The sequence below is a fragment of the Rhea americana genome, unplaced genomic scaffold (genome assembly GCF_003343005.1).
Source record: "Rhea americana isolate MKP2758 unplaced genomic scaffold, rheAme1 scaffold_117, whole genome shotgun sequence".
NCBI classification, from domain to species: domain Eukaryota; kingdom Metazoa; phylum Chordata; class Aves; order Rheiformes; family Rheidae; genus Rhea; species Rhea americana.
Window position 1 is genome coordinate 977,942 of NW_028185228.1, and position 24,517 is coordinate 1,002,458.

Consider the following 24,517-nt stretch of genomic DNA (forward strand, 5'->3'; position numbering starts at 1 on the left):
TTGTTTTCAGTAAATCTCATGTACTATATAGACTGTGAGTCTTACAATTAAAAATGGAAAATTACCATAAGTGAATGTCTTTCACTCGGGAAGCTAATTTACACAAACTACATCAGCATTTCAAGCACAGTGTTAAATCTAGGAAAATAAAAAGATTTTTAAAAATATTCCTGCCCATTTCACAAGCTGAATATAGATTCACAATGCTGAATACATCTGTAATACATCTAATATGTGAATTATAAAGGTAAGAATTACACACAGCACTAGATCAAGTCTAGAGAAGAGAGRCATGACTGTTGAACTCACATTCCTAGACTGGTGCTACCCCTGTTAGTGTCTAGAGCCAGTGGGAAAAGGGAAGGTCAAGATTTTTTCATGAGAGAAATAAATCAAGAATAGTTTAGATTTGGGTTTGCTACCTAGCCAGATAGGCAGATGYCTGGTTCTCCAAACAGCTAACTTGTCCCCTGAGGTGCCCAGTGTTGCAAGAGCTCTCCTGGCAAAATCCTAGACTCTGAAACCTCCCCACTGCTGCCTCCCTTTGCCTCACAACTCAGAGGGCACTTGCTTGCTGGCCTGCTCAGGGTGCCCGAGAACCTGGGGGTCTGGCTGCCTGCCAGGCCACCAGGCAGCTAGCCAGGTCCTACGTGAAGCCAGCTCTGAGCCAGCCTGCCTCTCTGCTTGCGTCTTTGCCAAGCTTGCAAGCAAAATGGACATACTGCTGCAGAAAGCCTCAATCCCATTGTATCAAGTGGTTTTCTGCCTAAAAATCCTGCCAAAAAAACAGGCAAGCACCTCTCCTGCCATCTGGCAGGGAGCCACCTCAAAGCAGCAAGGTGTCCCACTGAAAGAGGTACAACTCTACTCTGGGAGAGAGCAGGGGGCTTTCTGAAGGAAGACATGCTCCCCCCACACACACACCCTGGGGCCTTGAAATGCCCTGGAATGTTGTCCTTTCTTCCTGAGACAAYGCAGCTCCACATTATCTTCCAAGCAAGATGCAGACTGCGCCTAAAAAAGGTCTCGAGTCATCACAGCAAATTTTCTCTGCATGAAGGGCATTTTTATTGTCATTTGCTTCAAGCATTAGGAAGAAAAAGCAAGCTTGGAAAGAGATCGTATCTGTGCATATCTGTGCAAAATCAAGACTAGAGAGCAAATGGGAAATACTCAAACATAAATCTGCAGCAAGACCACAAAACACACAAACAATAGCTATTTGGCATAAGCACATTTATGATTTTTTTTCTAAAGAACTTACAAAAGCTGTTGTATTTGGCAATGAATATAAAGGTCACTTGTGTTTTTCAACTCTTTACCTTTAAATTAATTAGCTGCCAGGTTTTATCTGTCTTTCCATGATGCTTCTGCAGGAAAAATGACCAGAAGGTACGTGAACCTCCCATATTTGCACACTGTAAAAATTATCATTAAAAAAGAAACAGGAAAACCCATCCCCTTTAACTTCCCACAGCCTACCTYCCCCCAAAACAGCAGCACCGAACCACACCTCTGTCATTTTGTCCTCCTGGGCTAGAGTCAGACAACTTTTTGTGCAAAAATCAAGGAAAAGRGTCTCAGCTGCAGAAAGCACCCTGGCTCCAGCAGCAGACAATAGCTGCAGTCTACTCAGTTGAGTTTCTGTATCTACTTACATCTACATCKGTATCRATCTAATTAGCTTCTATAGGCCCTGTCTAGAGAAAACAAACAAACAAACAAAAAAAGCACAYAGACGTGAAACTCAGGAGAGTTGATTCATTCTTTCAAATGGACTACGTCTACCTTCCATCAGTATCTTTCTGGGTTTTTTCCCCCTCTTCTCCATTATACATCATTCCTGCTAGAACTGAAATAAAGTAAAGTTTAGGATATAAATCCAGGGAATTTTGTGAAAGTTTCAACTCAGACCAGCATGTAAACCTTGAACACAAATGTGATTTCCATTCTATAAACTTCCTTTTTTTGATTTTTCTTCTCTTTAGAAATCTCAGCTTTCCTGTAATCTTCCTAAGCAGTTATGTAGAAATGCAAGATTTGCTTTATAGTTCACAGACATTGCTCCACTGAGCCTTACATCCTGAAGCAAAAGGCCCTACCAATTCCTCTTTGCGATCYGAGATTATGAACATGCTCCCCATTACCTAAGCGCAGAACGACAAACAGAACAAATACAGGAATCTAAACTAATCCAGCAGGAACTCAGCAAACCAGACACCTCATGAGARCCTCTGGTTCTCCCGAAGATTTATGGCCTTGCCTACAGATCCCCAAAAGATACAATAGATCAAGCAGATAAACTCCACAAAGAGAGCAGGGCTGTATTTGTAAATCCTGTTCTGAAATATCCTACAAACAAAACTGGTCACTGTAATCTCTACATAAAGTATTCACTAGTTTTATAGTCTGTCTTAAGAATGAAAACAAACATTTTGTATATTAAGCAATGTTTAATTTTTCACTTTTTGTCCTATAGCCATTACTTTATGTTTTTGCATACTGAGTCTTTTCTTTAAAATTATTCTGCTTAACTTACACAATTAAAAGCATGAAGTTATATTCTAAACCCACTTACTCAACTGTTAATCCCAACATACTCTGCTGACCTCAATGGATATAAACTGGATTTATGATCAAATATAGAATTTGTCCTGTGGTTCCACTGATTAAGTTTGAGAACCACTTATAAAGACCTTTTCTGAGTACAAAGACATTTTAGACACTGTTACATAAGCGTCTTGGTAGCTACTGTATACGTGACATCATTTAGAAATTAATGATGGCAACAATTACAGTTTCTCCTTCTTTAGTATTATTTAATATTGCTGAAAATAGAAGACAGATTTCCTTTTTTAAAAGCTATAAATTATCATCTTTGTTTCTGATCCAAAGAATTATAAAGGTAGATCTAGAAGAAATCYAGTATGTGACATAGTTCACCTCTCTGCAAAATATCATAATTTTTCTTTATTTAACATTATTTTTTCCAGCATCYTCTCAGAAACAATACAGTTTCTACCACTCCTCAGGAAACTATTCTACATTCTTGCCATGGTCTCAGGAAAAATGAGTATACTGTTCTCGGGATTGTGAAATAACACTTTAGTCAGTAATATCTGATCTGCAGGTAAAAAAGTAGGAATGGAAGGGAAAAAAAGTACCTAAGTCAAGACCAGGCTCCTAACATGTACCTGAGACAATGCTACCAAATATCTCAGCAATTTTAGCATTTTGTACTTTCCCAAGTATATTCCCTTTAGAAAGCCCTCTCCGTAGTCTCTGTGATGGAATATGTTCCTCTTACAGCGTCACTCAGTGACACTATCACCCACTGCAGCATTCCCAACACCTAAAATGGCTCCTCAAACTTGGCTTCTTTTTGACACTATACCTGTACAAATCATTCACACCAGGAAGCAGTTATGATTTGGAGGTTTGCAATGTCAGCATAATTGTACTGGAGTTACATATTCAGAAAGAAGTTGAGAACCGTAGTACAAGCTCTGTAACAAGAGTATAGCAAACAAAGGCAAGAAAGATCATGAATTCACACATGTAAATTCATATTGTAAATTCTGATTCTCATGTTCACTTTCTGGTCAGTTATCAGTAGCAATGTTCTAATCTGCACAGAGCAGATATTTTGAAGTTAGGAAATTCTTTTGGCTATGCTGAAAAGGAATTACTACCTTTCTTAAGCTTTCATTTATGCTACTTATTAAGTTGACTCACCAGAGTAACAGTAACAGAGCTCTTCCATCAAAAAGTAGTCCCTCTAAAAAACAAATAACAGCATTAATTTTACTTAATCAAAGTAAAAATCTAGATATTTTTGCAGGAAAGCTCCACTTTCCTATACTAAAAAAGACCTCTATTATGTTTTATGGCACTGATTCTTAATCTGCTCTACCTATGTAATTGTTTACTCTGTTAATCTTTATTCTGTTTTCACATTTTGAAAATGTAAAATTTGATAATATGAATTTCACATTCACATTTTGCACATGCTTTGACTGGATATGAATGACAACAGAGTGAGTGGGGTATCTGACTCTACTTACTGAAGCATCTATTCAGCTAGATTTTTGATAAGGCACTGCTTTGGCTTCCTCCCCATAAAATTTTGCAGGACTTTRTAAGATTGCATTCATGTCTTATTAGTACTCACATACAATTTTTACAGACTTACTGGATAAGAAACTATGTCCTCACCATGAAGATGAGGTTAGCACTCACATATTTAGAAGAAATACAGCCAAGACTCTTCCTCACAAGAAAGTCCATTTAAAGTCAGTGAAGTTCAGTGTTAATTCAGAGAAAGCCAAGAACTGACCTAAAAGGCTTATGTTCAGCATTTTTTCTCCTATTGAGTGACGGTAAGGCTGAGCATGCTTTCACTGAGTTGTCATGGCCTAGCTGGAAATACAGAGAGTGACGAGGCAGGACAGTCCTGCAAAACATTCCCAGCATGCTGCTAGAAGTTTTCAGAATGTCCCAGATTTTAATTCAGGCTATACAATTTTCCCTGTCTCYCCTTACCAAATCATGACCATGCGATCTGACTCACTCTTCATGCTGTGGGAGAAGAATGAGTCTGCTGTTCCAGCCTGARACATCTTCTTCTGTACATAGATTATCCGTTGCTTGACATCACACCGAGGATGTGTGCCCATGCCTAACACCAGYGCTAGGTTGTAGGGCCCAATATGGTGAGTATGGCCCTCATGACACCAACCTTGCTTCCCATTTTTTCAAGCAAACATCTTGTCACATTAGATACATAGGATAAAAGCAAGAAGACAGTGATAAGAGCTACAGTCATCCCATAGTCTGTGTCACATGTATTTACTCTGCAAGCTTTTCAAAGCAGAATCTCTCTAGTAATCTGTGCTTGTATAACCTCTTGGTTAGGGCAACTTGAACAGCAGTAACTGGAATACCAATATAGCATTACTTAACATCTCCAACAACACCTGTCACCAGAAAAGTGTCTGTTTTATATATGTAAAATAGGTTTCCAAAGCAAATTATTTAAATATGTATCATTTTATTTTATTAATGCCTTATCTATAAACTAAACAAAAGCTTAGTTTTAAGTAGTAAAAATAATGTAATAAACTCACACTGGTATGCTTTCAGAAATATCTGTTAGAAACTATAGGAAGTAACTACTAGAAATATACACATACATACCAGTAGTACTGTCATTCGGGCACACATTGTACGCTTTTTGGAGACTAACTCCCTTTGCTCAYATTTTTTCTGCTCAGCTTCTCTGATGGGCCTCACTGTCATTTCCCTGGGTCCTTTTCTTCTCCAAATAATCTTTCACATTCTGCTTGCTTATCCCTTCTCATCCTACTCTTATGCCCTTTTGGGGGGTCATTTCTTCATTCTCTGGCTCACCTGCTCACAGTCTGYGTCGCTTTGGCAGTACTCAGAACGGAACTCGCTTTGCTAACGCGTCCTGTTGCTAAGTGACCTCTGCGGTGGCATTGCAGCGTGCAGCCCCAGCGCCCGGCACCTCCCGGCCCTGCTCCCACCCTKCAAGGAAGGGCCTTTTCTCTGCCCTCCGCCCCAGACCTGAGCACTGAGCCCTTCTCCCACCTTGGGAACCCTCCGTACAGGGCTGAGCTGTGCCCACAGCAGTTTGGGGAAGCTGAAATAAGGAATGTGGATGGCRTATTTTTAAAAGGTGCGAGACAGTTTATACAAAATTGGAAGATGCGCGTTGCAAAGATTTCAGCCACCACTGAAATAAAGCCACCTCTCAGCCTGAAAGCAAAGCTCTTTCAAGACGTCTTGGTRCCTAACTGCTTATAATGCTTTGTTTTGTAAATTAAAGTAAAAATAAATTCCATTACGTGAAACTGTAACACCCTCTTCATCACACAAGCTTAGAATTATGTGTTGAAAGCTCCAATTGCAACCACTTGACTGACAGTATGGGACTAACTACGAAGTCAGCTGGCAGCAGTGAGATGACTATTTTCGTTCTTGGAAGCAGCATAGTCATGTTAGCAGAGCAGCTGCCCAATCTTCCTAGCTTTGCAGCTCAGCAGAGCAGATTAGCCAAGGCCAAGCTCTGCCCCACATCCCGGTTCCCGCTGCAGAATTAGCTTGAGCATTTCTGGGGCACCTTGGTAGCATGGTATTCTCCAGAGGGGCCCCCAGAGCTCACACAGTGATCATACTTACTGCCTGAACTTACTGCTAGGAAAAGAATTTTTAAAACGGCATGAGATAAAAGTGTATTCAAATAATGTAATTGCTAACACCCACACCAAGAAAATAAAAATATTTATAAACAGTTTTTTTAACTTAATTGTTTCCATTGTTGTATTCTATCAGATTCCCTGTTTTTTCCATAAGACYTTCTTTCTCATGCTGCATTTATTCTCTACCTATAATTTTAAATACAATGTAATTTCATTCAGAAATTGAATAAAGTGAAAGTATAAAGAAATGTCACTCATCAAAGATGACACATTTGGCTAATTTTTAACAACACCAGATATTAGATAAGATAAAAATGCAGGAAATGTCAATAGTGCCACAAAAGAGTTAGGTCCAAGAGGTTATACCAGCTAACCAAGAGGTTATACAAGCACAGAATAATAGAGCATTGATGATAACTTTTTGACACAGCTCGTGGAGSAGCCAATGAGAAGTGTGCTGCTGGACCTTGTACTAACCAACAAAGAAGGACTGGTTAGAGATYGTGAAGATTGGGGGCAGCCTTGGCTGCAGTGACCATGAGATGGTGGAGCTCAGGATCCTGTGGAGAGGAAGGAAGGCAATAAGGAGGATCACAATCCTGGACTTCAGGAGAGCAGACTTYGGGCTCTTCGGAGACCTGCTTGCAGGAATCCCATGAGTTAGGGCCCTAGAAGGAGAGGGAGTCCAAGAGAGCTGATTAGTATTCAAGCATCTCTTCCTCCAAGTTAAAGAGCGATGCATCCCTATGAGTAAGAAGTCCAGGAAAGGGGGCAGGAGACCTGCATGGATGAGCAAGGAGCTCCTGGCAAAASTCCAACAGAAGAGGAACGTACACAGAATACGGAAAAAGGGACAGGCCACTTGGAAGGAATGTAGGAACACTGTAAGAGTATGTGGGGATGTGATGAGGAAGGCTAAGGCCCATTTGGAATTAAGTATGATAAGAGATGTCAAGGACAACAAGAAGGGCTTCTTCAAATACATCAGCAGCAAAAGGAAGAATGGGGAAAATGTGGGCTTGCTGTTGAATGGGGTGAATGCTCTGGTAACAAAGGATACAGAGAAGGCAGAGTTACTGAATGCCTTCTCTGCTTCAGTCTTTACTGCTAAAGACTGCTAAAGGCAGCCCTTAGGAATCACAGAGCCTGGAGACAAGGGAGAAAGTCTGGAGACAGGAAGACTTTCCMTTGGTCAAGGAGGATCAGGTTAGAGATCACTGAGGCAAGCTTGACACCCACAAATCCATGGGCCGTGATAGAGTGCTGAGGGAGCTGGTGGAAGTCATTGCTAGGCCACTCTCCATCATCTTTAGAAGGTCCTGGAGAACTGGAGAGGAGCCTGAGGACCGGAAGAAAGCCAGTGTCACTCCAGTCTTCAAGAAGGGCAAGAAGAACCCAGGAAAYTACAAGCCAGTCAGCCTCACCTCCATCCCTGGAAAGATGATGAAGCAGCTCATCCTGGATGTCATCTCCAGACATAYRGAWGAAAAGAAGGTGATCAGGAGTAGCCAGCATGGATTCACCAAGGGRRAATCCTGCTTAACCAAYCTGAGAGCCTTCTCTGATGGAATGACTGGCTGGGTAGATGAGGGCAGAGCAGTGGAYGTTGTGTACCTKGACTTCAGCAAGGCWTTCGACACTGTCTCCCAGAACATCCTCCTRGATAAGCTCAGGAAGTGTGGGTTAGACGAGTGGACAGTGAGGTGGATTGAGAACTGACTGAAAGGCAGAGCTCAGAGGGTTGTCATCAGYGGCGTGGAGTCTAGTTGGAGGCCTGGGGCTAGTGGCATCCCTCAGGGCTCAGKAYTGGGTCCAGTCTTTTTCAACTTATTCATCAGTGACCTGCATGAAGGGACAGAGGGCAYCCCCAGCAAGTTTGCTGATGATACCAAGCTGGGAGGAGTGGTTGACACACCTGAGGGCTGTGCTGCCATTCAGAGAGACCTGGATAGGCTGGAGATTTGGGTGGAGAGGATCCCCATGAAGTTCAACAAAGACAAGTCCAGAGTGCTGTACTTAGGGGGAATAACTCCATGCACCAGTACACGTTCAGGGCTTACCTGCTGGAAAGCAGCTCTGCAGAGAAGGACCTGGGAGTGCTGGTGGACAACAAGTTGACTGTGAGCCAGCAATGTGCCCTTGTGGCCAACAAGGCCAATGCTATCCTGAGGTGCATTGGGAAGAGTGTTGCCAGCAGGTTGAGGGAGGTGATCTTCCCGCTCTACTCAGCCCTGGTGWGGCCACATCTRGAGTCCCGTGTCCAATTCTGGGCTCCCCAGSACAAGAGAGACATGGAGAACTGGAGAAAGTCCAGCATAGGCTATGAGGATGATCAGAGGGCTGGAGCATCTCTCTTAAGAGGAAAGACTGTGACAGCTGGCCCTGTTTAGCCTGGTGAAGACTGAGAGGRGATCTTACCAATACGTATRAGTATCTCAAGGGAGGGTGTCGGGAGGATGGGGCCAGACTCTTTTCAGTGATGCCAAGCAACAAGACAAGAGGCAACAGGCACAGACTAAAACACAGGAAGTTTCACCTSAATATGAGGAAAAACTTCTTTCCTGGKARAGTGACAGAGCACTGGAACAGGTTGCCCAGAGAYGCTGTGGAGTCTCCTTCTTTGGAGATATTCAAAACCCGCCTGAATGCAATCCTGTTCAATGTGCTCCAGGTGGCCCTGCCTGAGCAGGTGAGTTGGACTAGATTATCTCCAGAGGTCCCTTCCAACCTCAACCATTCTGTGTGAGTCTATGTCTGTCAGTGCCATAATGTCTTGTGGTGCTATTGTATTCGATAACATCTCCTACAGGAACTGGACTGGGGAATGGGGCTACTGTGCAGAAGAAGGTCAGAAAAAGTTAACCTACTTCATTCAATTTCCAAAGGGAATACTGCATTGCATTCCACAAGAATCCATCTAGTGCTATGCAAAAGAGATTTTAGCTTCCTGCCTTATTCATGTACATGAAATGCATTTTAGGTATAGGATAGTGCCTCTACCCACTCCTGAATCACTGATTTGCACTGCTGCTATCTAGAAGAAAATGACTGCAGCGCAGGGTGCTTTCTGGAGATTAACGGTTGGATGGGAGTAAATGGTCATCCATAAGCAAGGTAAAGTATATTAACTAAGACAGTCAATAAATCCTTAGGAAATGCCYTGACCTCTCTTGGGTATTGCTATTAAAAATGGGTAAAAAAAGCATGCATTTTTTCTGTATGACACAGCCATGAATGGTATGTGTAATATATATTTTAGCAAGTCTTTTGGCTCTCTCTGTACTGTAATCATCATAAACTGTTATTCTGAGGCAAAAATGTGTGTATGTGGTGGGAGGAGTGGGTGAAGGAAACCATTTTTTCTCTGAAAGTCACAGTCAGAAACTAAGGTCTAGTTTTTGTTTTCTAAAACATCTTCACTTCCCTATAGCATCAGTTTCTTTAGTTCTTACAGTTGTTCAAAGCTTTAGATTCCAATCCTCTGTGCTATTTACTTCATTCCTTCCCTCAGGTAGCTCCTCTTATTTTTGTCTCAGAGGATTCATCAGAATACATGATTTTGTGATGCCTTTATGACATACATGTGGGTGCAGAGCAGGAAATGAGAAAGGAAATGCATATTCAGCATTTGAAAAAGGATGGTGCAACCYTAAAACCCAGGAAGCGGCTATGAATGTGTGTGGTAATGGGCTGAGCAGGCAAAACTAAATCATTGCTAGAAAAGGGGGTTAAAAGGGGAAAAGCTTAAAAGGAAGGTATTTATGTCTGCTTATTGCATAGAGCTTTTCCAGAGAGCTTTGCCACAGAAACTTTTCTCCCCTGTGCATTTCATTGCAGTATATGCTCCTCCTATCAATCTCCTTTACAGACAYTTTCCTGATATGCTTTTAAGAACCTCTTAGAAAGCACTTTAGCTTATGYGAGGGCTAATAATGTTTCAACACTTTGTGTCCTTGTTCCTCACAAGACATTATCATATAAAGTATTCCAAGGAATACTTAAAGAGGGGATACTTCTGGGATAATTTCTGAAAGATTTAATGACTCCTAGGATAGTGCCCAGAAGTCTGTGAAAACCCTAAGAGATATAAATTAAAAAATGCAAAAGAATTTTTTAACAATTGCAATTCYGCCACACAGCCCACCAATATTTTAAAGATAATGCTATCACATTTCCATCAGTCAGCAGCAGATGCATGATTCTTTGGGTAAGACACTCTGCCGCTTGGCAGACTGTAGAGAAGGATATGGAAACATGACCAGTGCCTGAAACAGCCGAGAGGATGATAAAGACAGYGTGTAGTCCAACCCCAGTTTAGGTATTGATGATGCACATTGAAAAATATTTTCTCTTTAAAAGCTACTTTGGCAACAATATTTTAGATTAATGGCAAGTGATAGGTCTGTATTATTAGAGCGACTTTTAGTTATAAACCCAGAGCTGAAAGTTTTWACAGACCTGGTCCTGCCATTTATAGATGGGCCTAAACTGTAACACAGTCCCCTCTTTTTTCCTTTTCTCTAATGTTCTTCCCTGCCCCCTTAAAATTATTTACAAATGTTAAGTTCACTGATGGTAAAGCTTGCATTTCTGCACAGTCTTGCATGGACTAAGTAGTCCGCAGACTCCCAGGGATGTCTTAACCACAGACTGAAATCTATCGATCCMTTATAAGCCAAGCAATTCCTCATGGTTCCCTTCAAACAGCTGCTATCCTGTGTGAYTCAACACCCTTGTTAATATCCAAGTAATTCTCCTCCTCTCTATTGCAGAAGGGCACTGTCATTGCCATGCCTGGTACAGACTGACATGCAGTTCAAATAATTCACTACTCCAAGGAAGCTCTCAATTTCCTTCTTCAAATCTATATTCTCTGTGCTTACAAAATAAAGGAATCTTCTTGCTGTGACCCTTTCTGTCGTTGTAACTCCATTAATCAGTTTCTTCAGGAGGGCTAAGAAAGTGCTGGGAGACTAAAAGATAGTTTATTTACAGCCAGTTATCACCTTGAGCCAGTTGTGTATCTTGTGCTGTTCACCAAGACCACTGATTTCATTGCATCTTAGATATTTTTAGAAGCCAACCTTGTCTGTCTCCTCTGACTCCAGAACAGCACTTTGGGAACCACTAGGTAAAGTACTTTATTAAAGTAGACCAAACAGCTAATGACTTTCAAGTCTTGTCAGTTCCAGATACTGAGCAGTGACCACTTCCTCAGATACCCTTCTCTGTACTATGAATCTTTTGAGCAGCACATAATTTCACTGATCATCCATCTTACAGTGTCTTGTGCAGCTTAGCAGCTCACCTTTCATAGGTACCATCAGCAGAATTGATATTCCTCATTCTTAAAGAGTTTTTTTTCCTTCCCATATATGTATTATATAGTACATCTGACTTCATGAACAGACCATCTCCTCCTCCTATGGCTTATCTGTGCTCGGAGCCATCTACTTTTGGACCTTGTTCTAGTAACTTCTGGTCAGCACTTTTTAACTTCCTCTAGCAGGATATCAYCCTTATCTTCATCCTGCTTGTACAAGTCTGCATGTCGAATATCATACTGTTTTTAGAATGCATTTTCCTGAGATCATTAAAGTCTCAGCCTTGATGATCTAGAGTCTGCCTGGTAGGTCTTCCTTCTCAGTCCTTATTATTTTCAATACCTCTCTCAACTWGGAAATCTGAAGATAATTCCATAATTTCAAAGTTTCTAGCAAATACGTTTGTTTCTACCTTAGCTGCTCACTTGAGTTTTCTGCAGAGWTTTTTATAATCTTCCAATTCATAGTGCATGGGTCTTTTCATAGCATCCCACTGCCTTTGGCTTTCCACAGACCAGGTAGCTTCTGCTATTGAAGACATCTTAGCTACTTTCCTAGCATATCAAAAGGCAGAATTTTTCAGGATTAATTTAATTGCCTGTAAATACTCCTCAGCACTTTGTTCTGGACTGAGTCCCAAAAGCTTGTGGCTCACCATCTTTTCACAGTCTAGTTTTATCATAGGTCTTTTTGGTTAATCTGATTAATATCTTAGTTTACCTCCACTGCTGCTGTGAAGCAACAGGAGATCTGCTGCAGGGAAACTCTGTCACCAAGATAAACAATGGGCAAGTGAGCTTTTAGGGAAGAATCAGTCTTGATCTTGTTTGTACCAGGTGGAATATCTTAAGTCAATTTTCTACTTAGCTTGAACATTATAATGCACATGTAGGTGCTGTAGAAGCTTGCGAAGAGAAACAATCATTCATTCGTTATTTTCTGGCTCCATATCTGCACTTATTCCTGACAAACCCTCCTGCAGTGCTATCATCAGTCTTGATATTCCAGTCATCAGTCAATACGCAAATACTTCTCTCAGAGCGCTCCCTAGACCCTTGCCCTTATAATAGAATCATCTGATTTCCTGAAACATACAGAAAATATAAATGGATTTCATATATGTGAAGTACACAATAGACAGAATAACTARCCTCTGGGCTCCTCTAATATCTTCTGAAGGTCTTTAAAAAAAAATCTATATGTCAAAAGTCACCAAGTTTTAGGAGGACACTCTGCCTGCCAATTCCAAACTGCACTGACTTGTAATAATAATAAATCGAACAAAAATAATATAATAAATAAAATCAAAATAATATAATAAAAATATAATAAAATACAATAATAAAATGTAATTGTAATTATAAATTAATAAACCTACAACTAGAACTACACAGAGAGCCATGAGAAGGTTAAAAATAAAAAATTTGCTCTGTATAATAGTGGTCTATATAATCACTCTGTAGAAGCATTTAGTTCAGAACAGTCATGAGTTTTATGAAAGGTATACAACTAAAAGTTAAATCTTCATTTATACCTCTTACCAGGTAAAAAACAATTTTTGTAAATTAGATGAACGCTGTCCAGAGAGAATCGTATGGCTAACCAAATGCGTTATTTATTATTTAGTAGAGCTTCTGTAATACAATTCTATACATTAATTTATTTATGAAGTGCAGTAAGAAAGAAATCAAATTGGTCTATGAATAAAATAAGGTTTTATATTCAGCTAAAATGCTAACTAAAATTGCAACTAACAAATATGAGCTGAAGAGATACCATAACGTTCTTATCCACACCTTGTGAAGTATTAACTTAAATACACTAAAGAAAATGAACGAAGGCACGTACAGTATCTATGAAAGATGACACCCAGCTTCTGGTTTCTCAGGCCACCTAAGAGCTTGTGCACTCTAAGCAATAGGAATGAGAGCCACCCTTTAGATGAAAATCATCAGCATCCTGAGCATTCTTGGCAAACCACTCATGCCATAGCCAAGCTTGGCACTCACAGACGTTTGGCTCAGCACCACCAACACTAAGCTACAATAACCCTTAAAATAAAATTTGTCACCAGACACAGGGAAGGTGACTTAGAACACAATATCCTGTTCCCCATATTTGTTTAATCTTTAGACCCTGCTGGCACTATTAATAACGATGTCCCTTAGAATCAATGCTTATGGTGGCTTCTCTGACACAAAACCTTTTGCAGACTCAGGGGAGGCAACAGAGACAAGCTGAATAGCAGCACTGAAAAATATCCTCTCTTCTTTAGATCAGAGTGTCAGGATAGTATCAGCGACTCTCCTGGAGAGCAGYTCTCTGGCTTCCTGCTGTCTGGAGTTGAATTTCTAATTCTGTAACTGAAGTGCGTTAGATTGCCTCACAGTTTACTGAAATCCAGTGTAAAGCCCAGGGGCTTTACTTTTCTCTCTACTTTATCTCAGAAATGGAAATTAGTCCCAATTAGTGAGGCCACTGTCATAAGACTTTGGATGTTGTGGTTCTTCACACAAACTACAGAAATCTTTTTGGACCTTCACATGTCACTTCATATCCAGTTAATGATGTTTTAAATTAGCACAGCTGCATAGGAGAGTATTCTAGTTTGGTTATCCTTAAGCAGAGTTAACTGAATGAACCTATAAAGTGCAGATGCAGAAAAGGAAACTGAAAAAGTATCACTGATGGCCTTACAAGTAAATAATTTAATTTCTATATTATTTATTTCACAYACTATAATAATTGTTGGTCTCAGTTTTTACATTTGCTACTTTTCAAGTTCACAGCTTTCTTTCATTTTCTAAATGGTTCCCCTAATGTTCAGACACTGAGGAAAACTCAGAGTGCAAAGAAACTGCTAAGGCTTTTTGCTGTTATGTGGCCTGAAAAGAACAGCCTTTATGGCTTGCTCTACATTGGCTTAGTTCCCGTATTACCAGCAAAACAACTGCCTAGCAACCCAGATTTTCCCACAACATTTCCTCACGCGCATAGTATGCTCAGAAAAAAAGTATAGCACCTAATATTCTCTCTGGATAATCCCCTTATTTGAGAGCTATACTTAGTCCTCTGTACATTTGYGCTCTAACTACAGGGCAATTGCTGTTGTGACAGGAGTGCAGGCAAAGTCAAACCAGTCGCGTCCGCGGTGCGAGCCGTGCAGTAAACTCTGCGCACCCGAAACAGGTTATGTGTGTATCAGATAGACRGCATACTTGCCGTTTCCCTCCACCATATTACCCCTAACAAAGGCAGGAAGCTGTAACTGTTAGCAAAAYGTTACAAATATCCTCTACATTGAAAAAGCTGTCTTGTGAATAGTAAGACAGGTCTCTAGCTCACACTCCACAACTRTAGGAAGAGTCCATCTGAAGGCATAAATAATTTAGTAATTTTTAGAAATAGGCTGGTCTGAATACGTGAAATTGCTTTTTCAGTTATTGCCTTTAAGGAACACTTATAGTAATACAGTAGATTTACTAATAGCTATATATTCTTTACTAATAGCTATATATTCTTATCTGACATCCCAGCTGCAGCAGTATCTTGCAACTGAGTATTTACGCTACTTTGCTCTCAGTTTCAGCTTCAGTCAGTGAAAAAGTCTCCTCAAATCTTCTGCAGCTGTTTTAGAGCAACATGCTGTGAGGACTACAGAAATTCTGAACTTGCCCGTGTGTGTTATATGGAAGCACAAGCCTTCTCATCCCTCCAAAAGACATCGCAGTTTGAGAAGCACAGTAAATAAGCTTTAACCGGCACAATTAAGACAGCGCTCTTAATCAAACACACAGAAATTAAGGCAGCAACTTACTAGCCCTCTTCATAGCTTCCTCAGGAACATTGTCTTTTCAAATGAGTGTAACAGGAAATTGTGGTAATTACGGGCAAGCTACACGTCTGCAGCTCAAGCCACTCACTGCAAAGTGCAAAGGCAGTCAGCACTGCCTTGTCAAGCTACAGCTGACAGCCCCCTCCCCTTCTTCTTCTGCTTTACATGTAAATCTTAAACAGACGCCATGCAGAGAGAAATTGCTTTAACTAAGATCCATGTGAAATAYGTCTGCAAAAAGGCTTTATTACTCATGATAGTTCTATGCCTAGAATAGCAATACTCATGAAAACTTTGAGATCTACRGATGAAAAGCATGCTAGATATGCGATCATTTGTTATCGATTTTATCTGGAGATGTGTTCACTTTATTAAGGCAATGCTGACCTTTTACTGCCTGCTGGTCATATAGGAATGAACCTAGACCCTTCTTGCCTCGTCTTTTGCTGCAGTCTGCTATGGAAGGTACTGAGGAGAGGTGTTTACGTTCACGGACTGAGGATTATGACCAACAGCAAGGGTCCACAGAGCAGGTTCAAAGCCATGTCAAAAGCCTTTGTATTCTCAGCATGAGGAAACACAGACAGATCTGGAGAAAAGGGGCAGGCTGGGGTAAAACTTTGTCCACAGTGAATCAGGATGCTGCTCCTGCGTCTTGCAACAGGGTTTCAGAGTAGGGCAGACTGTTAGTTGAAACAATGTCAGTCTCCTACACCCCTTAAGACAAGAACTACAATATCCTTTCTTGTCTCTGAATTAGCACCTTACAGATGCAGAAGGCCATCATTAGTATCTTGCTCAGAGAAATATGTATGTATGACTGTAAGCGGTGGAAAAGCTCTGATAATATCAGATAGTACAGGCATTTGGCATGTTTTTAACAACTGGATTGCCTCCCCAAGGTTTAAACTTTCAAATCTGCATTTTTGTCAAACTGAATTAGCACCCAATGGATGGTTAGATAAGGCAGAGACTAGCAGCAGAGCAATGAAATATTCATGCAAGTGGATGAAATGCCATTAAATAAGTCCTAGCTGTAAGATTAAATTCTTTCTCTTGTGACATCTGACAACCTGACACCTGACAACTCTTGAGGGGTGGTGTGGCTGCACAAAACAGTAGAATYAGTGAAAAGAGCATTTGTGCAGGTTTGCTGAAGGGCAATTATTGCCTAAAGCATCTAAGTTTCTGGGTCTGAGTCAAGAAACTTGCAGAATGCCCTCAGGATCACAGGCTGACTCTGCAGGGTTAGTGATTAGGAAGAAGTACTTCTGTTTGTAAGCTGAGTCAACACCATGACATAGACCCCCCAGAGGCCCTGCTTATGCAGCTACATATCAGACCAAAAATCACTGGAGATGCACATGTAAAAGGAAAAATCTGCCAGCAGCTAAAGCAAGTTAGCAAAGCTCTATCTCCTAACACAAGTAAAATGACATAGAGAGTCCCAGAAGGAAAAGTCTTACCTAGCTTCAGTGAAACTGCATCTGGTTTCTTCTTATTTCTCCCCATTAAGTACTTCCAGTCTTTCCTCATTGCATCTGCAGATAGTCTGAGCAGTAGTGAGGAAAAAAAATAATTTGATCTTCCTTAGAATATTTGGCTCCACCAAATGCATCTGCCATGCATTATTTGACACCACAGGTACTTTGCCACTTTTTGAGGAACTGATTAATCTACATACAGTGGCATGCTCCCATCCCACTATCATCCGATTAGCAGGTGTATGAGATTTAGGGGCTGTTTTCTCAGAAGAGAGAGGTATGATGTATGCAGCTGTCCTTGGTGGTTGAATGTGTGAACGTGTACATGCGGATGAATGAGAGTACAGAACAGGAGTGTGTGATAACTGCAACAGAAGATCTGACAAGAATGGAAGATGTTACTAGCTGACTGAAGGGAAATGCCAGTCCTCTGAAAATTGAGAAGTATTTCAGCAATTGATGTGGAGCAAAAGACCCTTTTGCCCTTGAGTTTCACCTTCCATTTCCTCCCTGGGCTCCTCTCATTGCCCTAACCCTTTTTACTGTTTCCCTATCAGATGGCTCTTCCCCTTCTAGCTTTCTAACTTACCTCTACTCCTTCGTTACTAGAAAGATTTTCTGATAAATAATGATATGAATGATAACAAAACTAAAAGACCTTTAATATCTTGATTGTTTCCCTTTCTCCCTCTTTTCTTCCCTTCAGTTCAACCAACCTTCCTGTCCTCTCCTAGTTCATCTCTCTGGCAAGAATCATAAATCATTTTCAGCCATACTGCATACATATAATTGAACAGCAGCATAGAAAGGAGAAGAGGCTTCATCAGTTACATGCTAGGGAMCAGCTTCACAAAAGACTGTGTGCTGCAACACCTACCTTCTAAGTGATCTGCTTTCTATTTCACTTCAGAGACCTAATCCTTGCATGAAACCCACAACAGCTAGGGCTGGGAGGCATCTGAACTAGTTAGTAGTAAATGGTGAACTCTGTAAGGGACTCAAATGCAGGTCCTGGTGGTTATTTGTTTACTCAGCTGTCTTTGAGAAGCCAGGTCCTAAGCACCTAACTCTTTGCTACAGGCAAGCACTTCCTTCCACTCTACACTTACAGACATGAAATCCCTCCTGAAACTAGGCACCTGTGCTAGTCTTTATTCAACATATCACAGTGACTATTGTCAGAATACTTCCAATTCTTAATAGAGAAGCTCCTATTGATAAATGGAAGGTGCAAATTCAATTTTTACTACCTTGCAAAACATTCCAAGCCTGTATTTTCTTATGTAGATGCTATAACTGTCAGATCATGGAACAAAGATGGCCAATAYTGTTGGCCTTAAAAGCTATTAAAATTTTCATCTGATTGATAACCACAAGCCACATATTAAGAACTTCTCTGGAATCAGTTCACAGAGAAGAGATGACAACAGAGCTCCAGAAGACCTACCAGTTTTGGCCTCAGGATCACCTGATGCCTCATTTTGTTCAGCAGCAAATTATCCAGCATCTCTAAAGTAATTTCACTTCTGCAGATACAGGTCACAACTATGTTAAGTGATGTGGAAGCTGCATCCTCTTATGGCTTAGGATTCACTAAGAATTCACTTAGGATTGGCTACTTTTACAACAAAATCTGATGGGATGGGATTCTCTTGATTCCTCCTGGTGAAAGAATTTCACTTTGCAGTGAATATTTAGACATTCACAGAGATTCTCTATAATCTTGAGGTTTAAGCATTCATCTAGCTCTGGGGAAACCCATTTATTGGTAGGATACTTAATTTAATGTTAAGTTTTCACAAGAGTGGAGGGAAGAAACCAAGTCTTCTTTCTCTCCAGTCTAGACAAGTGGTCTGGTCAAGAAGTTATTGTCTTTCTCTAACTATTACATAAAGCTGTTCCATTTTGCAATAGAAAAGATTAAAGCTGCTTTATCCTCTAACACCCTCTAACTAATTTAAGTATTCATATGAGAGGTGAGTTCAAAAACTTGGTGGACTTCACCAAAAGAAGGTGGACTTCAGCAAGTGTTTGAACTACCATTTAATAGGGAAAATATCTTACCATTGAATGAGATTCAATGAACACTAAATGCACCTAGTCTTACACAACAGCTCAGTGGATATTTGCTTAATATAAGATGTTGATGTAGTTCAGCTACATAATAGGTAGCAACAGACTATACACAAAACATGAATTTAACTCCTGAGGGAACTCCACTGCTGGAAACTTGGCGTTCAGAAACTCCCATCTGAGTTGTACAGAAGTATTGTGAGGGTTTGGGGAATATGAATTTTTAACTCATGCACAAATACTGAAGTGTTCTTCCTTGCTAGCAGGTATATCTTCTCATGGGATTAGTCGGGTTTACCCTTTGCCGTTTTCTCTTGGGATACAGACAAATGTTCAAATAAATATTGGTAAGGCAGATTCTTGCTGCCACTGATTGCCTCTGGATAAAGCTAGACCATTATCTGCCTATAGATTAATCCCTTCATTGCATTAATCCAACCTGTTTAACTTGAATGAGATATCTTCCTGTCCTCATCCAAGCAAAGATAACTGCAGACATTTTCTCTTCAGAACAAATTCTAAGAGTTCCCTGAATGTCTGATCTGCTAAACCAGAGCTCTGCTTTCCGTACTTTAGGCCCGAAAATGAAGACTGTAAAAGTTCACCAGGCTGATGACATATCTATAGGCTAAGCTATCTGTTTACAGATATTGCTACAACAATCTGTTCTGATATACACTGCCTGAAAAATATAAAAATTAAGCCACAATAATAAATATTAAAATCTTGGTTCTCTAGAGCTGATAGTATCATGTGTAGTAAATGTAAATGTATATAAACTTTTTTTTTTTTTTTTGAAGGAATGGATAAAGAGCTATTTGGAAGTTAGCTAGCACTGTAACAGGTTGCCCAGAGAGGTTGTAGATACCTGCAGATATTCTGGAGATATCCTGGATCCTTTCTAACATGCTGTAAGTGACCCTGCTGAGCAGGGGGCTGGGACTAGATGATCTCCAGAGGTCCCTTCCAACCTTACCCATTCTGTGATTCTGTGGGAGTTCAGCATTTTTGCTATGCAAAGCTGTCTAGACATTGGCTAGTCTAATAATGGACACATTTTTGAGTAAATTTCTCAATTATGAAACAAGTTGTTTTTTCAGTTCAAATTATATGGCTTCCCTGTGTGGGAACAGACAAGGATATGTTTAAAACCAAGAACGGCATCAAATCCTTCTCTTAMAGAACCTTTTCAAAAGAGGGAAACATTTTCATGTCAAAGCACCCTTTTTAAGAAAAAAATGGAAAAATATCTGAATCATGGAAATGTTCCATGGCTGTTCCTGCTCCACTCTGGGYAAAAATTTGTTCCCCACAGTATATTTGTTACGTCTTTGCAAACTGCGTATCTGAAATCCATATTAGACACTACCTTTTCAAATTCAAATTGGTGATTGATTTTATCATGTTAACAGACAACAACCAAACAATTTCTCATCATCTTTTCAGAAAATTTATTACCACAACTGGAAACAACCGCTCATTCAGCAGAAATCCTGCAGTGCATCTTGAAGAAAAAGAAAAGGAAAGAATATTCCTGACCCACAAGATTGACTCAGACCATTGTAAAGAAATGGTTAGCAATGTAAGGTAAGTGTTAGAAATGTAGCAATACTAATATTGTGCATCAAAAATGTACACAATATATATTTTATCCAAACAAATCCAGTTCTTTGATTTACCTTGATAATAATAAAAAATATGGAATCCTTGYCAAGTGGCCATATTCCTAGAATTTCCAGCTCATAGCCTCACATGGCTGCAATTGCTCTTAACATTCAGGATTTACCTGCAGAACACATTTCTTTAATTTCACTTTTCCATCTCCATATTAGTTTATTTTGACTYTGCAAGGCCTTTGTCCAAGTTTAAAATCTATAGATCTAAAATGTATCTTTACTCAGAAAGTGGACCAGAAAGCTTACACTTCTGCGGTTTTTGCATTTTGCTCTTTGGAGGCTTTTTGCTAAGTTCACTGATTTCACTGACAACAATATAAATTTCTTTTTTTTTTTCTAAATTCCTTGAGACCAGAAGAGATAACACTCTGAAGACAGAAGAGCTATGAATCCTACTCCATGTTGTCACTCCGTGTGTATCATGAAAAAATTCTAATTCACTTGAAATTTACAGAAASCAGTGAAAGCAATGGCACTCCACAGGTTTCCTCTGAGTATAACTCCATTTGAAAAACATTTTTTATTTTTGGTTATGGGCAATTTATTAAAAACTCAGTTAAAATTCATATGCCCAATTGATTCTGCAAAGTTGGCAGCCTGACCTTGTTTTTATTCCTTTATGTACACCTAGAACTTCTGGTTCAGATGCTCTTCTGGAAAGAGCTCCCTTCCAGCAGGAGGCAAACATAGAATCTAAAAATGTAAAGTAATGATTCAGAGAAGAAACGCAGCATACTTTCATTCATATACGCAAATTTTTTAAAAGACTTTWAAAAAAAGTGCTGCATTGATACAAAAAGTGCAGCATCAGGCATCAACTATTATTTCACTTGGTACATCATGTATATTCACTTTGATTTATGTCAAAATGCTACCTGCAAGACACATCTAGGTGCCAAAACCTCTACAGTGCAAGATACCACATGAAAATGTACATGGACTCTATTATCACATATAGGAGTAACTTTCTCTAGCAAATGCAGAATTTAATTTACTTTCTAAACTGTGAAAAGATCAGCTTCTTGTGAAAGCATTTCTCAGCCCACTTCTTTTATTAGAATTAGAGACATACAAAAATGTTCATAGTCATAGAGAATCTAAATACTAAGACTTATTTCAAAGTTTAAAAAATAAATTTCATATTTTTAATGTAGGCTTTTTCTATATTTCTCTTTGATATTTAAGGGTTACATGGCCTTTGTAGAATAAGGACTTCAGATACCAGTACCAATCACAGAGATTTCCCTTTAACTAGTCTGCATTTGTAGGCCAAACCTTCTCCCACTGAAATGAGTAAGTAGTTTTCTCTTAACRGGAGGAGGATTGAGCTGTGCACAAAAATGGCTTCTATATTCATGAAATKTTCATCCATGAACTTTAGAGCAGTTTCTTTACAAAATGACTGTTCTCAGGGTACATGTATCATCCTCAAGTTCCCATGCTGATCTGTTCAATGACAACAGATTTGCCAATCAACAGTATCAGATAAAATTTCCTCACCTAAATGATACACTTCTAAACTATTATGACATTTCTCTTGTTACCTTTAACTACAGTTTCTCARCCACAATCTTTTCATAATTAGTTCTTGAGATTCTACTGAGCATTAGACAATACTGCTTCAGAACTGGGCATTTTGAGTACTAACAAGTGCTAACACTTTTTAACACTTTTCAACACTATTTAAAAGCACAGAAAATTAGAATTTTGGCATTAATAGGCTGCCAAACATAGGCTTCATCCAATAACAGACAAATTTCTGATTATTTAAGGCATACTTTGCATTTCAAACTTATGAAAATATGCATCCAATGTAGTTAAAGTTATTAATTAAAATGACAAATGGTTTTAGTAATACTAACCAACACAAAAATGACTCCATAAATTGCTACGCATGTGCACAGTTTTGCAATGATGAAGATGAAGCAATTAACTTAAAAAAAAAATAATAATGCAGCAGACTGAAAAAGCTTCTCTGCTAGTATCTCAGTACATGGTATGCCAGTATTGTTCACTGTGGCATTTTTTGCATAAATGAGAGAGCGACTTTTGTAATAGTGACTCCCGTGGTATAAATGTAACCTAAAACAGAAGCACCTATGTAGGTCAACTAATTTTGGACCCAACAACTGATGTTGATAAGTAGAAATCATTAATTCTGAAAGAAACACAGGATCCTGTGACAGACATGATAACACCTATCACTAGCACTTTACTGTAGGGTCTTTGTGCAACAAATGGGAAAGGATCTAGATCGGGAGCATACAAACTTTCTGTTGTCTCAGCGTCAATGTATTTTTTTTWAAACCAACTGAACCTATTGATCAAGCAGAAATGCCAATAAACAGAGAATTACAATAATTGACTGTTTAAGTTAGAGTGTTATTCCCAAACTTCTATTTACGGAGAATGTTGGAAGAAAAATCAATTGTTAAGCAACAGAACATTAAAAGAAAATAGAAAGCACAGGATATGAAAACAATCAGAAATGTGTATGTGCAACTGCTAAATAGAGATCAGACTTTCTATCTGAAATCGGACAATTAAAGTCCTAAAAGACTAATTATAACTAGAAAAAAAAAAGGGAGGAAAAGTAACTACTTTCAACATATTTGGTATTAAATGGGCACTTTCTCTTGTTTTCTGTAGTCAGATTTCTACAATACATTCATTTTTGGTATTTTCAAACAATCAGACCCATTTATACTCTGTGTATTAGACCAAGACAGACCACTAAACTAAAATGTAAGTAAGTCCCAAAACAACAGTTGCTCACTGACAAGTTCATTTCTCTTTTATCATCCAGGTTAATAGCCAGAGGATAAAAAGACCCCACCTATCAGTTGTAAYAGCCATACTTATTGCTTAATGAATCAGCCGAGTTTCAGGACCTTTCCTGTAAAAAGTTTCACTATCATAAACAAAATAGTGGCATTGGGGAATTCTTGTTCTACATTGACAGAAGTTTGGTGGGACAAGATCTATGAAACAACTTACCAGAGATCATGTAGCAGGGCAATGATAAAAACTTCTGTGACAGAAATCAAGTCTGCTGGTTCCTGTCCTTGTTTGTTTCCTAGAGCACATAAACAAAAAGATTTATTAACAAAGATATTTGCTTGTGTATCAATGATTGTCACTTCAGGAACTGGTGAATGAATGTTTACTATTATCTGTTCTATATATCTAATGTAAACAATTAGTTTATATTAATACACTCTCTATTTTTAGCTCTACAGAACAACTGATAACTTGAATTTTGAAAAATTGCCAGAACCTATTGCAATATATGCGCAGTTTTTGTACATAGATAAATGGTCCCAAATGTTCTGAAAAGATAAAATGCAATGACATACTTCAGTACTTAAATGACATTCAACAGGTATACACATTATTATTACGACAAGCACTGCTGGTTCTTTTAGAAAATGTATTATCGGTTTGAAATCTATTAACTCTGTACTGTAGAAAATAAAGAAATCTGCATGACACAAAATAACGCAAGAACATTACCTCCAGAGGCTATCCTAACAACTGCTCAGTTCTGCTCTCACGGGCTCTGTTGTCGCTTCACGCTATGAAAGGGCTCTGCAGCACAGTACTTCCTGTCCTGGGGGTTTCAGGGTAGCACACAGCAGTTGTACCCACAGAACTGCCCTCATTTACTTCTGAGCAGCACAGTCAAAGGCATACTTTAAACTGGATTTAGCTTTTGAGACAAACTGAGTGTGCATCAGAGTGACTTAAACTAAGCATTGTAACCAGGAGTTTGGTTAAAATTACAGGTAGTCTGAAAAAAAAAAGTGAAAGGAAGAGAGAGAAAGAGAGAGGAAAGAAGGAAACAAATGTCAGGGAGAACTGGACAYCATAACCCACACTTCTGCGGGTAGAAAACACTGGAGCC